The 15,096-nt window shown below is 37.2% G+C and overlaps 1 protein-coding gene across 1 annotated transcript in view; it reads left to right on the top strand.

The window, feature by feature from the left end:
- CDH2 (cadherin 2) overlaps window positions 1-15,096 on the top strand; it is a gene marked incomplete at both ends in the record, with an annotated part of 140,200 nt that overhangs the window by 17,373 nt on the left and 107,731 nt on the right. The gene's annotated exons all lie outside the window — the stretch shown is intronic.

The raw sequence follows: 15,096 nt of genomic DNA, 5'->3' as shown, positions 1-15,096 counted from the left end.
AACTCTATATTTGGATTTAAAATACTGCTTCAAGAGAAATACAATGTCTTCAGTGTTTTTCTTCCCTACATATAATTTTAAACCTTGAACTTAATTTTTTTCATGTTTTGGTTTGCAAAAGGTTTGCAAAAGTAATGTAACATTTATTGTCATATAGTTTACAAAAGCTACAGATTCAACATGCAATTATATAAATATCCTTTTAAAAACAAAACAAAACCTTGTTTGCACTTTTTCCGAATAGAGGCAAGGATGAGAATAGAAATGAGAATCTGTAGAAAGACACAGACAATCATAACTTTACTCAGTAATCCTCAAAATTTTAATTGGTGTTTTATTTCTGTAATTTGGAGAACAATATTCAAGCCCAGTCATTTCTCTGCTTTGCTTCTTTCTGCCTGCCTGATTAATAGTTCTGGAGAAGTTAAAAGTTTGTATATTTTACAATGCTTACATTAGTATAGTAAAGGAATTGTTACAACATCAATGTTGGTATACTTTGATTAATGTAATTATTTCTGCCTTTATTAAAAAATATATGCTCATTCTTTGTGCTAAATAATATTCATATTTATTTATATACATCTGTATATTTGACTGCAGTTTTCATGATCAGTGCAGGTTCTTGGCGTATGAAAGCATATTTTATGTTTTATAATTGTGAATAACATTGAAATTATTTTGTAGCTACTTTAAAAATTACAATGCTAATCAAGAAGATTGGTTTCAGCAAGTTCCAAATTGATGTTAAAGAAAAAGTAATTTGATTTATTCCATTATTTCACTCCAAAGTAAACATAGTTTCATGGATCAAGAATTAAATAAAGAAAAAGATTTTTAAATGAGGCAGCAAATCAAATTGATCCTTGAAATAAAAGCTGTCTTTGTATTTAAACTATTTTGCTCAACAAAATTTCTTGCAGTTATGTTTTTAATATTTTATTACAATAATTGATTCACAAATCAATTTTAAGTTATTAAAAAACCTGACTTAATAAAGCACTTCTGTCTTCATATATTTTGTTTAGAACTCAAATCATTTTTGAAAATAATGACAAAATATTCTGCACAAATGCTAACTGGTAGTTTTGTTTTATGGTGTGATTTTTGTGTATAAACAAAATAAATATAAACAATATAATATTCTTAAACCAGTTCTATATTTAGGTCATACAAATTTATCATATTATCTAGGATAGAGTTCCTAACAGGTTTAAACAGAATGATTTCTTTTATACCAATCTTATTGATGAATATTTTCCCTCTATAAAACAAAAGCTAAAAGCAAAACTTTTCACTTTTAAATGTTTCTACTCTGGATTTTTTTAACAACAACTTTTTGTAAGTAATTTGGAGCCTTAAGTCTTCTTCCTCAACTTCTAATAGTGATTGTTGAAGAAGAAAACATTTGGAAATAACAGAAGCTAAAACAATTGTACATAATAAAGAGTAAAATCTTTGAGGAATTATGATCTATGTTATATATCATTTAAGAGTAGTCTCAATTAATTGATAGTAGACGGTGAAAAGGGATTTTCTTGCTCAACTTCTATCCAGGGCAGACTCCTTTGAACTCACTCATTCTTAAGAGAGAAGAGGAAGGTACCAAGAAGTTAAATTAAAATTAAAATTAGATTAAATTAAGTTTTTATGGAATAATTATAAATATTTGGGATCCTTGTATGCTAGTTTATCATATGTTTATGCCTCTACAAGTCATAGTTTATGATACATTTTCCTCATGTCACATTAGGATTAGCTACAGTTGAAAATTTAGGTGTGACCCTAGTTTGTAGCGAATAAAAATTTCCATAGCTGGCTATGGGTGGGAACGAAACAAAATTGTAGCTTAGTTAAATATGGTTGTGGTTTAAATATGTTCATATTTATCAACTTGTATGCTTCAGATTTTAACCAGACAGAAAACATAAATCTACAATTCATTCTGAACAGGAATAATAATAAAACATTCTGATACTGGTTATTAAATGAGATGCTGACTTTAACTACATTTAAAATGAAGTAATTACTTGCTTTCTTTAATATCTATGTACCAAAAATGAGTACTTCTGAAATTTTCAAGGCTTTCACATACATTTATTTTCAAACACTGTATTATAAAGGAATACAGTCATGAATTCAATATACTATTTTCCCTTCCATTCAAGAGTCTCCATTTCCATTTTGTCCAGAAATCAAAGATTTTCCGATTTTAAAAATGATTTGGGGAAAACACCAGACTTATTTTTCAGTAAATGCCTTTAGCAATTTAGTTTAGTCAATCTGTCATCAGATTGACTGTGCTCTGCTTTTATTTAATGCCTACTTTTTAACAGTTTCTCCCACCATATGCTAAAATATATTGGGATTTTAGCTTCCAAGAATTCCTACCAAGTATGGAAGCCCCAAATATCTGAAGGGTATTAAATTACATTTATTTTCATTAATTATGGCTTCACATTACATTACCATATTATGACCTTATTGCTAAAAATAAAAGCATGATCTATTTGTCATTTATTAGTACAAACTAGCTTGAAGTAATTGAGTCAATAGGTTTCTTGACCTGAAATCCAGAATCTTCCATATTTTCAATGAGAGGGTGTATAAATTAATTAATTAAATACATACATACATACATGCAAATGGTTAGTACTTTCCTTAAGCATATGAGGCAACCACTACTTTGAAACATTCAATGATATATTCAAAAAGTGCTTGCTTAAAAGCAGTTTATATTTGGTTTTAGAATGAATCATCCTATGGATTAATAGGAGTTACTTGACAAATTTTGTGGGCCATCCTTTTTTTTCTTCTCAGGACCCAGACTAACATCTTAGTTAAACTATTTTAATGGTTAATTTTCATAAAAAGCACCGACATGCTTGAAAGCACTTCATTTGCTGGTTTAATAAATGTACAAGGCATCATTGGATGGCTTTGACTTAAAATTTAATTACACTGTCATTTTGAAGTACTGTTTTTGTCTAAAGTCCAATTTCTGGTTATTAAACTAGGTGCATGTGACAACGAAAGTTAAGTGTACTTTGCAGAGAGCCAGAATGTGGGGATGGGGGAGGGAAGAGTTCTAGAACTTGACACAGAATTCTGTAAATTCATTTACGTTCTTGAGGCTGATTCAGATTTATATCAATATAAGATTTGAATTTTGCACTTTAATTCTTACGTATTTTCAGTAGAAGTTGATGCAGTTCAAAGATTAAACTGTCAGTTTGTTGAAAAGTTGGAGATTTTTTACTTTGTTAGCAGTAAAATACAGAGAAAAGATAGATAAACTAGCTAATCTTTTTTCAGTTTTTGTTCCTATTGAAATTTAAGACAGGCAATTTCTGCATATTGTTTCTCTTCAAAGTATAAAATTTATCTTAAAAAAGACTTCCAGTAGAAAACAATTCCATATCTTCTCCTGAATGCCTTCTTACATTCCTACATTCCTATAAAAACCTTTGCAACATTTCATTTTTATCAGCAGATGCTGCATTACTTCAAATTCAGCTTGGGTCAGTTACAATGGGAGGAAAATGTGCATTTTATTTTTTTCCCCATAAGTATTTTTTGAAACTTGTTGATTATAATTAAACTGATGTGTATTTTTTGAAAAATTATTACTGCAATATTTTTTCTAATACAGGTAATTTCTTAATATCTTTATAAATTATATATTTTTTCTTATTTTTAGGAACATTCATTTCAATTTTTCAAAATCAAAAACTAACTGCATTGTTTTTAACATCATAAGTCATAATGTGATAAGTCAAATTTTACATTAGGCCTGCTCTTTAATGTAAAAGAAAATTCAAATGTGGTTTTGTATACCGTATAATTTGGAATTATATAGTGTTGCATTTTCCTTATTATATGAACTTTTTTGCCAATTTTTCCAAATGCACAGATTTTTATATGCATTTTTCCTAAAGTATCCACATTCTTTAAAAGATAACTGCATCGCAAAATTCAGAGGAAAATGATTTTTTATGTTTCTTTATGTTTCTTTATAGCTGTAATTACTTTTTATTGCCTATGTTTTAACTTATTTTAATAGTGCATTCTATGAAAATGATCAAATGGATAATATAAAAAGCTATTTCTTTTTTGGCTATTGCCAACTGGGTTTTGATCAGCCAAGTTCTTAAGATGCTGGCAAAAGAAAAGTGATTAACAACATAATTCTCAAATGAATATTTCTAGGTTACTTTCTAGAATAAAAAAACTTTACAAAATGACTTTCACATAAAAGACTCATATACATGTGCCAGTTTTAGTGAAACTTGCATCCAGATTGATTGGGGTCCCCCCCCCCAAAATTGGACCAATTTAAGGATAACAGTGTATCGTGACTGTTGGACTTGATGGCATTGTGACTGCCTCTGAAGGCATTCTGTTGAAAGACTACTGGAGATCCTTGTGCACTTGTTTGGAGATGGGCTAGGAGTCTAATCCAGCAGATTACTGCTTATTGTCTTCCTCAGAAGAGGGCTGATAAGACTGGAGATTTTTGACATTAATGTGTTGGTTTTCTATGAGGAATGAAGTTGCCTAGTTTGATAAAGAACATGAGTTGTACTGTGCACTACAAAAAACAGTCTGTGCCTGATTAAAAGGGAATAATAAAAGTTGAAGGTCTTAATGTCTTAATTATCAACAAATGTGTTTCCACATATCAACCAATGTGAAAGCTATTTGGCCAACTCACTAGTATTCTTAACAGGAGTGCTGTTTGTGCACATGAGAAGTGTTGAAAGAGTCACGCCTAGCTTTTGAAAGGAGATGGCCCAAAGATACTTTGAACAATGACAGCTTCTCTAATGTGGAGTCCTAACATTCAGTCAGAATTATTTTTCTGAATATCACCAGCTTCCATCTTTATATAAATAAAAATATTGAACATAATAAGAAATTATTTGTTAATTTGTTAATTATTTATTTTGAATAGCACTTTAAAAAAAAAGCATTCAGCTTCTCTAGTGGTCCCCCCAAAATTTTTCTTTCTAATCATAGTGGCAAAATAATAAACATTACCCAATATTCTTTATACTACTTTTCTCCTTGTTTTTTATTTATAGACATAAATCCACATTTCAGCAACACATGATGAGAGCTGTGGAGAAACGTTTGGGCAGGTTTTATAGATGGCTTTAGCAGGGAGAGAAATGCAGATGAAAGCCAAGAGGGAACTTATTGTCTAAAGTAGGCAGATATCTGTTTTCTAGTTGCAGCTTACTATTAACAAATGTAAGCACAGCAGGAGATAGAGCAGGAACTGCAGTTAAGTGGTATATTAACATCCTTTCTAAAGGAATAGAGCATTAGATGGAACAGTGATAGGGTATGGAATCGAAAAAGCATTTACACTAACAAAACAGTGTGAGTGAATGAAGAAGATTAATATAAATTATATTTATATTTATATTTTATATATTTTATTAGATTTATATACCACCCTTTCCCGAAGGACTCGGCGGTTTACAGGGTATTTCAAACAACCAGTACAAAAGTTAAAAACAAATTAAAAAAGATTAAATTATCCCTAAAATTAAAAAACCCCAGTTAAAAATTCTCAGCCTGGGCCGGAAAGCTCAAAGAGCCAGGTCTTCAGGTCCCGGCTAAATGTGCAAAGGTTGGGGGCAGTCCTAAGCTCCACAGGCAGCTGGTTCCAGAGGGCAGGCGCACCCACAGAGAAGGCCCTTCCCCTGGGTGTTATCCGCCGACAGTCTTTTATCGGCGGCACCCTGAGAAGACCCACCCTGTGGGAGCGCACTGGACGAAGGGAGCTTGATGCTGGCAGCAGGTGTTCCCTCAGATATCCCGGACCCAAGCCATTCAGGGCTTTATAGGTCATCACCAGCACCTTGAATCTCACCCGGAGGGAAACCGAAAGCCAATGCAGCTCGCGGAGTAGAGGTGTTACATGGGAGTATTGGGAAACCCCCATCACAACTCGCGCGGCCGCATTCTGCACCAGCTGAAGCCTCCGAGTGGTCCTCAAGGGCAGCCCCATGTAGAGAGCGTTGCAGTAGTCTAGACGGGAGGTCACGAGCGCATGAGTGACTGTGCATACGGCATCTTGGTCCAGATAAGGTCGCAACTGGAGCACCAGGCGAACCTGGGCAAAAGCCCCCCTGGTCACGGCTCCTATATGATCTTCAAAATTGAGACGTGAATCCAGGAGGACGCCCAAGTTCCGAGCCCTATCAACGGGTTAACACCTCACCCCCCATTGTTAAAGGTGGAATAGTCTGGTTAACCCAAGATGCCGATATGCACAGCCACTCAGTCTTGGCAGGATTGAGACGAAGCCTGTTTCTCCCCATCCAGACCTGAACCACCTCCAGGCAACGGGACATCATGGTGAGGGCATCGCTGGGTTGGTTCGGGGTGGAGAAAAAAAGTTGGGTATCATCAGCGTACTGATGATACCCCACCCCGAAACCACGAATGATCTCACCCAGTGACTTCATGTAGATGTTGAACAGGAGGGGAGAGAGAACCGACCCCTGAGGAACTCCACAAACGAGAGGCCTCGGGGTGGATCTCTGCCCTCCAGTCAACACCGACTGCGAGCGGCCCAGGAGATAGGAGAACCACCGTAAAATGGTGCCTCCCACTCCCAAGCCCCTGAGACGCCGCAGAAGGATACCATGGTCGATGGTATCGAAAGCCGCTGAGAGATCTAATAGGACTAGGACAGAGGAGCAACCCCTGTCCCGAGCCCACCAGAGATCATTCACCAGCGCGACCAATGCCGTCTCCGTGCTGTGCCCGGGCCTGAAACCCGATTGGTACGGGTCAATATAATCAGTTTCCTCCAGGAACAGAGGAAGCTGATGCGCCACCACACTCTCAACAACCTTCGCCAGAAAGCGAAGGTTGGACACTGGACGATAGTTATTTAAAACAGCCGGGTCCAGGACAGGCTTTTTGAGGAGGGGTCTCACCACCGCCTCCTTCAAGGCGGCGGGAAACACACCCTCCTTCAAAGAAGCAGTTATTTCTGCCTGGAACCAGCCTCGTGTCCCCTCCCGAGCCGCATAAACCAGCCAGGAGGGGAACGGATCCAATAAACAGGTGGTGGAGATCAGCCTTCCCATGATCCTGTCCACATCATCAGGGGAAACAGGATCGAACTCAGTCCAGATAACATGCTCAAGACCGTCCGATTCCTCCACGTCAGACTCCGCCCAGTCAGAGTCCAAGCCGGCCCGGATCTGAGCGATTTTGTCTGTCAGATGATGACTAAACTCCTCGGCCTGTCCCTGTAAGGGATCCTCCCTCACCTCCTGGTTACGAAGGGAGTGAGTCACCCTAAACAGGGCGGCCGGGCGATTATCTGCGGACGCGATAAGGGCGGCAAAGTAATTAGCCCTCGCCGTCCTCATCGCAGCAAGATAAGACCTTATAAAGGTTCTTAGCTGCAATCGGTCAGATTCGGAACGGCTGGACCTCCAACCGCTCTCTAGACCCCGTCTCTGACGCTTCATCTCCCGGAGCTCTGTAGAAAACCATGGACCCCAATGGGATCTGCACTGGGTCAGAGGTCGCAAGGGTACGACACAGTTGAGTGCCTCAGTGGTCGCCTTTTCCCAGGCATCCACCAGGGCATCAACTGGTCTGTGAGTGAGGGCGATAGGTATAGACCCAAGCGCCATCTGGAACCATTCAGGGTCCATTAGGCGCCTGGGGTGGAACCATTTAGTTGGTTCCGCTGCCCAGCGGCGGGGGGTGGCATAATGGAAGACCAGCCGCAGGAGATGATGGTCGGACCATGACAGGGGAATAACGTCCGGTAAACCCCCTCCTAAATCATCCAACCACTGTCCAGATAGGAACACCAAGTCGAGAGTGTGACCCCCCCCCACATGAGTCGGGCCTTGAATTACCTGGGTCAGGTTCATGGCCGTCATGGAAGCCATGAACTCCCGGGCTAACTCTGATAACCCTCCCAGAGAAGGCAGGTTGAAGTCACCCAGCACTATAAGCCTGGGGAACTCCACCACCAACCCTGAGAGGGTGTCGAGCAGCTCGGGCAGAGCTGTTGCCACACAGCTGGGCGACAGGTATGTAAGCAACAAGCTCATCTGAACCCAAGAACTACATCTCAGGAGGAGGGACTCACTCCCGCCAATCTGGACAATGGTGGTCTCCTGCGGACATAAAGTCTCCCTGATAACTACCGCCACCCCACCGCCCCCTGGTGTAGCACACGGAAACCTGGGGGGCATAACTTGGTCAGAGGGACCCCTCCCTCCGAGCCCAACCAGGTTTCTGTAATACATGCCAGATCCGCACGTTCCTCCTTGATCAAGTCACGAACGAGGGGAGCCTTATTAACAACGGATAAATTATGGGCCTGAATGCCTATTTTGAGGAGCCTTATGTCCTAGTTTTATTCTCAGTAACAAAATGCAAAGAAATAATTTTCCACTAATTTTCTGTAGAAAACTAAATGTGACTATTTTAAAAAAACAAAACAAAACAAATAGAAGCCACCCTCCAATAAAGAGCAAAAAAAACCTTCACTCCTAAGTCCTATTACAACTTTGCCTATTATGAGCTTTGGCCAGCAGAAATGTTCAGATATAAGCTGCAGTCTCCAATTTGCTAAAATATTATTTTTGCTTAATTATGATATAGCTGTAGAGGCATAGCTTCAAGGGTATTGTTGATTTGCCCTCCATCTCCCAATTATTTCAGAGCCTATGATTAGCAGAACCCAATGGGACTTTGTCCTGGGATAAAAATGCATTCCATTGATGATTATGATGTTACATTTTTCTCAGATGTTTCTGATGATTTTATTCTATTTTTTATTTGTAGAATTATATATCTTTTTTATAAGTTAGCTAGGTATTTGTTGTTGTTAGTTGCAAAGTTGTGTCCGACCCATCACGACCCCATGGACGACGTTCCTCCAGGCCTTCCTGTCCTCTACCATCTTCTGGAGTCCATTTAAGCTCACGCCTACTGCTTCAGTGACTCCATCCAGCCACCTCATTCTCTTTTGTCCCCTTCTTCTCTTGCCCTCAATCTTTCCCAGCATTAGGCTCTTCTCCAATGAGTCCTTCCTTTTCATAAGGTGGCCAAAGTATTTGAGTTTGAACTTCAGGATCTGGCCTTCTAAAGAACAGTCAGGGTTGATCTCCCCTAGGACTGACTGGTTTAGCTAGGTATAAATCCAATAAATGTATAAAAATGCAGATGTGTTAAATGGAAGATATAAAATTACTAGAAAAATATAATTTTTTTAAATGGCAAAATTAGGAGTTGCTTAAAACGCTAAAAAGAAATTAGCTCAGTGTTATAAAATGGTTATCATGATTCCAAAGTACTGTAGACAATTTTATCTTTGGTGCTTGGCTGGTGAACTTTCTGGTATGCTCAGCATCCAACTGATCTCTTTATTTGGGAATGGAATGTTATTCAAAGTGAAATGTGCTTCCCCCACCCCTAGCAACCTCCTTCAGGTTGTTATCACATTTACTAAAAATGGCATGGGATCAGACATAGCTATTTGAATAGAAAAGGATAATATTCAAAAATGTTCTATTTTCATATAGCAATTCTGCATTATTAAGTAATTCACATTCTAAAACCATTGAAGGTAGAAGAAATTCACAGTTTAAACTTTACAAGCTTTTTGTATTCCACATTTATTATTTTTATAAATAAATCAAGGCATATAACATCCCTATTTTCTCACAACAACAAACCTGTGAAGTGAGTTGGGTTGTGAGAGCATGTAATTGACCCAAAGTTATCCAGCCGGCTTTTGCCTAAGGCAGGACTAGCACTCACAGTCTCCTGGTTTCTAGCCTGAGGTTTTAACCGCTAGGCAAAAGTGGCTCTCATATTCATATACATACATATATACATGGACGTTTAGCGATCTGGTCATGGATCATGACCAGTGTACCCACCCCTCGGTCTCCCATAGTTGGCTGTGTTGCTCCTAACTGTGCTGTATTGGCAGGTGTCTGCCTCAATTGTAAGGCTTTCCCTCCCCCCGCCTGTTCCGCTCGCTGGCCACGCCCATCCTGCCGCATGCGGCTGCTCAGCATCATTGCCGGATCACTCCTCTCACTGTCCCATCCGGTAGCCTCGTTAAGCTACCAGACGGGAACAATGAACTTGTGGTATCAACAAAGAACTTGTGGTATGATGTTGCAACATTGCTTTCATCATTCTGATTAGAAGAGCCAGAATTTCCAAATGCTACGGATCGCTTCCTCAAGACAGCCAGTCTCAGTGAATAAAACTGGCATTCTCAATAACACGTTATAACATAGTGAATCGGTAACAATGCACATTCAGTGTTTGGAATGGTATACACAAGTTTTCAAAAGAACAAACATAGAGAACAGAAAGTTAAATCATCTTAGAATTATGATTTGAATTATTTTGGAAGTGTAATTCTGTTATTTAAAAATAATAATATATATTTTATACTTTAAAAAGTGTTGTGTATTTTTCATAGAAAGGCTGAGACCTAGCAAATTTTATCAGTTTACAGTTTAAATATTTTATACCAATAGCATTCTTAGAATTTTGTATGTAATCATTTTGTATTTTATGCCCCCTAACCCTCATGCCTTGGCAATGTGTTTAGTTATCAGTTTACTGATATTTACAACTGCACATCAAGCAGCATGGATTTTCAACTTTCAATTGATGGAGAAATGCAGTCTTGACTTTTTGTTCCTTTCTTTTCCATTGTGTATAGTTACTTAGTATTATTCTTGCAAATAAGGATTTCATATGATTTTATATCACTGTGTATCAATTGTTAAGTTTTTCTTGCAATAACATTCAATATGGAACATTATAACGCAGAATAACATTAATTCTAGTGGTAACTTAAAATATAATGTATTAAATAAAATTATACTATTTATACATTTATTCAGTTTCTGTACAGTAGCTGTGACAATAGTCTTAACTATGTAAGATATTTGATACCATTCATTTTTTTATTAATTTGAAGTTCATTCTTATGAATGATGTTGCTGATTTTGATTTAGCTGTACTGCGTGTACTGATTTAAACCATTTCAGCCTCAAACAAAGAAAGAGTAGAAAATGATGATAATGACTGTTTATTTAGGTGGGCAAGCAGTGTGTCATTTCTATGACATCCAGGAACAAGCGTTTTTCTGCTTTAAATAAAATATGCATACTTTTTTTTTAAAGAAGCCTAATCTAATTCTCTACAGAATTGGTTTTCCTATGATTTAATTATTTGAAAATAAGTTTAGAAATAATCTTGATTAATATGATTAAAACCTTTGGACATTTATGATTCTGGTGAATCAATGATTTAATAACAGAAGCAACAATACAATTCAAAACATTCATTCATTCATTCATTTATTCATTCATTTATTGTATCTTACCCCCTCATTAAATTTTAGCTAGATTACATTATAAAAACATTAAAGGAGCCTATAATGGATATTAGGATTCAGGCTGGGACACAGCACTGACGTGACATTGGTCATACTTTTCAGTGATCTTAGGGCAGGTTCAGGATGGGGTTATTACAGGCATCCTGGCTTCTTTGATGTCTCAGCAGCCTTCAGTACTGTGGTGGTTATCTTTTATCTGGAGTTGATTTCAATCATCATTGGTAGAGGATGATAGTCAAAAATCCCTATTTTGTAGATATATTATCTGATTGTTGCTTCCATTGAACTGGCAAAGTTCTGTCAAGAACCATTTATCACTGGTGATAAAAAGCTTTTGAGGAGGTTCCACTCAGGCAAGTGTTCTCCACTGACTCATCCTGTTCAGCTTCCTTGTTCACCAGGGAACTGCAGGAGATGAAGCAACAGAAGAGATGACTTGGCACTTTGATGAAATAAGATGAGAGATGTATCTTACCAAGCAGAGGTATGTTCAGGCCTACTCTTGGTGACCTGCCATGTTTTTCCAAAAATAAGACCCTGTCTTATTTTGTTTTGCCCTCCAAAAGAGGCACTAGGTCTTATTTTTAGGGGTATCTTTTCCACATCTCATGACAGCCCTGCCCAGCCGGCCCACTTCTTCTGCGACCGAAGGAGCAGCTTCATTCTGCAGCTGAGAATGGAGCTCCGGCCTGCATTTTGCAGTCAGGTCTTCTGAAAAGTCTGGAAAGCCTTCTGTGAAATTCAGGCTGGAGCTCCATTCTCAGCTGCAGAGTGAAACTGCTTGTTCAGCTGCAGAAGAAGTGGGATGGTGAGGCAAGTGTCAATCCCTGAAAGGCCTGGCTGCAATGGTAAGCACCACCACGCCAGTCCTGCCGTAGCTTGATTTTTTTTAGGTGTATACCTCCCCCTAAAACTAGGGCTTATTTTTGGGTAGGGCTTATAATAGACCCACCTAGCCTTCAAAAATCAAGCTAGAATTTATTTCTGGAATAGGTCTTACTTTTGGGGAAACATGGGAGCAACTTTATGTAGGGGTGTAGGCTTCCTTTTAGTGAGGAACCAGGCATAGCTACTGATAGCATTTTGCTCTAAGATTCACTTGAGTCTTGATTCCCCATGAAGAATCCTATGTTATGACAAAGACAAGGTCTTGATTATGTGAACTGGAACTGTACATGATTTCTAACACCTGAAGCATTGACCCATATTCTTCCTTCCTTCTTTAGAGGTCCAGTGGGGAGATCCAATAGACTGTCAAACCTACTCTTTAGTTTCTCCTAGTGGCCTTGAGAGGCTGTAGTTTGCCCCCTTCGTCATCCAGTGATGAACCACTTCTGTATCATTGTCAAAAAAATTACTTTTGTGCAAATCCATAAAATTGCTAAAAGTTAGGATTCAGAAAAAGAACAGTGCTTGAAAACATAGATTTGTGACAAAATGTTATAAAATTATTAGATGAGTGAAAAAAATGAAAAATATGTATCAAGATGAAATTATAAGAAAGAAGAAAAACCTCTTTGTGGATCAAAGATGGGTTGCTTTAAATTTTTTGATCAGTACTTTGTGAAGTAGTTTTATTTTTATTTGAAATGATCTTCCAGAAGAGATACTAACTATATATTATACATAATTTAAACATAAATATTAAATGAAATTAAATTTCTTATCATTGGACAAAATTTATAGAAAAGCAACATTTTGCAAGACAAATGTAGGGGATTTGTTTGAATTCCTCTAAACTTATTATTAATGATACACATTAATAACCAAAATGTATTTTTGAGACTAAACACAAAAATTGTGCTGTTTTGGTAATTTTTTTCTTCTTGAACTGTATATCATGCATGATTTGGCAAACAGTTCAAGGTCTAGCTAGGTTAGATCAATATGTTCAGATCACTTTGTTTAGTAAAATCGATGCAATGTAATGAAGTCAGTTCTCCAATTCCTTGCTAAGGATCACTACAGGGAATAAGAAGGTGTCTATTTTATTATAAACCATGAAAACATTATCTTCGAAGATTTTCCTGTTTTATATAAGGATTTAACTACACCTTTCATTCTGTTTTGCTCACATTTTCAATATCCCTTGCATTAAAGTACCCTAGGTAATAAACTTTCATTTTATGTCAGTTAATTTTGCTTAGAACAGGCATGTCTTTCCATACATAAGTCCATGAAAATACAAGGACCTCCATTTTATATTCTCTGTTATAGCAATATCGTCCTTTTTTATTTTTTCCAGTGCACTGGATTGGTGGAAATAAATTATGGAAAGGGGCTTTCTGTTTCAACAGAGAAGGACTCTGAAAACAAAACAGAATCAAATTTGGTATGGCAGGGGAAAAGAAACAATAACTTTGAAAATGGGCTAAATCTGCCTGGGGCTACAACGAAAAAGAGACTGCCCCCCATGCCCTCCCCATGTGGCCAGCAGTTGAGTGATGGTTCAGATTGCTGCCTAAAATGCCAGTAAAAGTTGTTATTGACTGCAGATTTGGAGTTCCAAGTTCTTAGAAGACATGAAATGTTGGAAGAAACTTGAGAAATATCACATAAGCTGTCTTCTTACAGCGTATAATATATAATAATGCAGCATAAAATTAATTTTTTTCCTCTTGCTGAAAGGAGTGCTCATTTTATTGCTTCATTAATGCCAAGATCTTGTAATGCTATTGAGGTGGTCACCTAATATTCTAAAAAGATTTTCTTTCCTCTTCCATTACATTACAGTAGATGATTTAATCATTGCTAACTAATGAATACTTTAGTGGTTAAGTAACCTACTCTTACAAGTAATATTTAATTTCATCATTTTAAAACTTTTTAATATAATAAAAATAGGCCAAAAAATAGGCCAAAGTTCTTAGACGTAGAACATTTTTTATTCTCTATAAAGATGAATAGTGTTTGGAGTCCAGTTGACTTCATTTTCTTTAGCTAACAGAGTGCTTCTCTGTTCTGTTTTCTCACCATTGATATGATGGGACCCAAACCATTTTATAATACCATGTACTTAGTAGGGCCCAAACCTTCTTCCTAGGAAACCAATAGTACACTTTTATTAAGATTACAGGTTTGTTTGCAAGAAATATGAAAATAAAATTCCATTTTTCTCATTATGGCTCGCAAACAGCTTCAATAAACTAATAATTCAGGAATTTATTTCTGTCCAAAGCAGTGAAGATACAGTATCAGATAATAATAAAAAGATGGGCATTAGCTGTAGTGATACCTGATACCAATTATACCAGATTAAACTGGATGAAGTTCACAAGATTACTCATCCAAAGAATGGTAGAAAAATATAGATATCGTATAATGTTGTATATAACAATCATATGACCTCAAGGATGCTGCAGTGTTCCTGCCATTGTTCAAAAGGGCAAAAGATAGTGGAGGTGCTGCAGTGGTTTTAAATTCAAAACAAAGTAGCTTTTTGGAGGGGGTCTGCCATAACTTCAAATGGCTGCTAAGTAACTGGTTGTAAGTCGAAGGCAACCTGTAGAGAAAATTAGATTCCTGGTATGTTGAACTTAGTACTTACTACATATCTTCTAGTTTGTTATATGGAAAAAGCATTTCTTCTTTGCATTTCATTTTTTAAATGCTGATTTTGTCTTCCACTGGAAAAAGTTGAAATGTTAAAGGAATAGTGCCTTCTCAACTAGAGCTCC

Source organism: Vipera ursinii, assembly GCF_947247035.1.
Source record: "Vipera ursinii genome assembly, chromosome: 3".
Taxonomy (NCBI): domain Eukaryota; kingdom Metazoa; phylum Chordata; class Lepidosauria; order Squamata; family Viperidae; genus Vipera; species Vipera ursinii.
The sequence above is the reverse complement of the archived record's forward strand: the minus strand, read 5'-3'. Positions and strand labels throughout refer to the sequence as shown.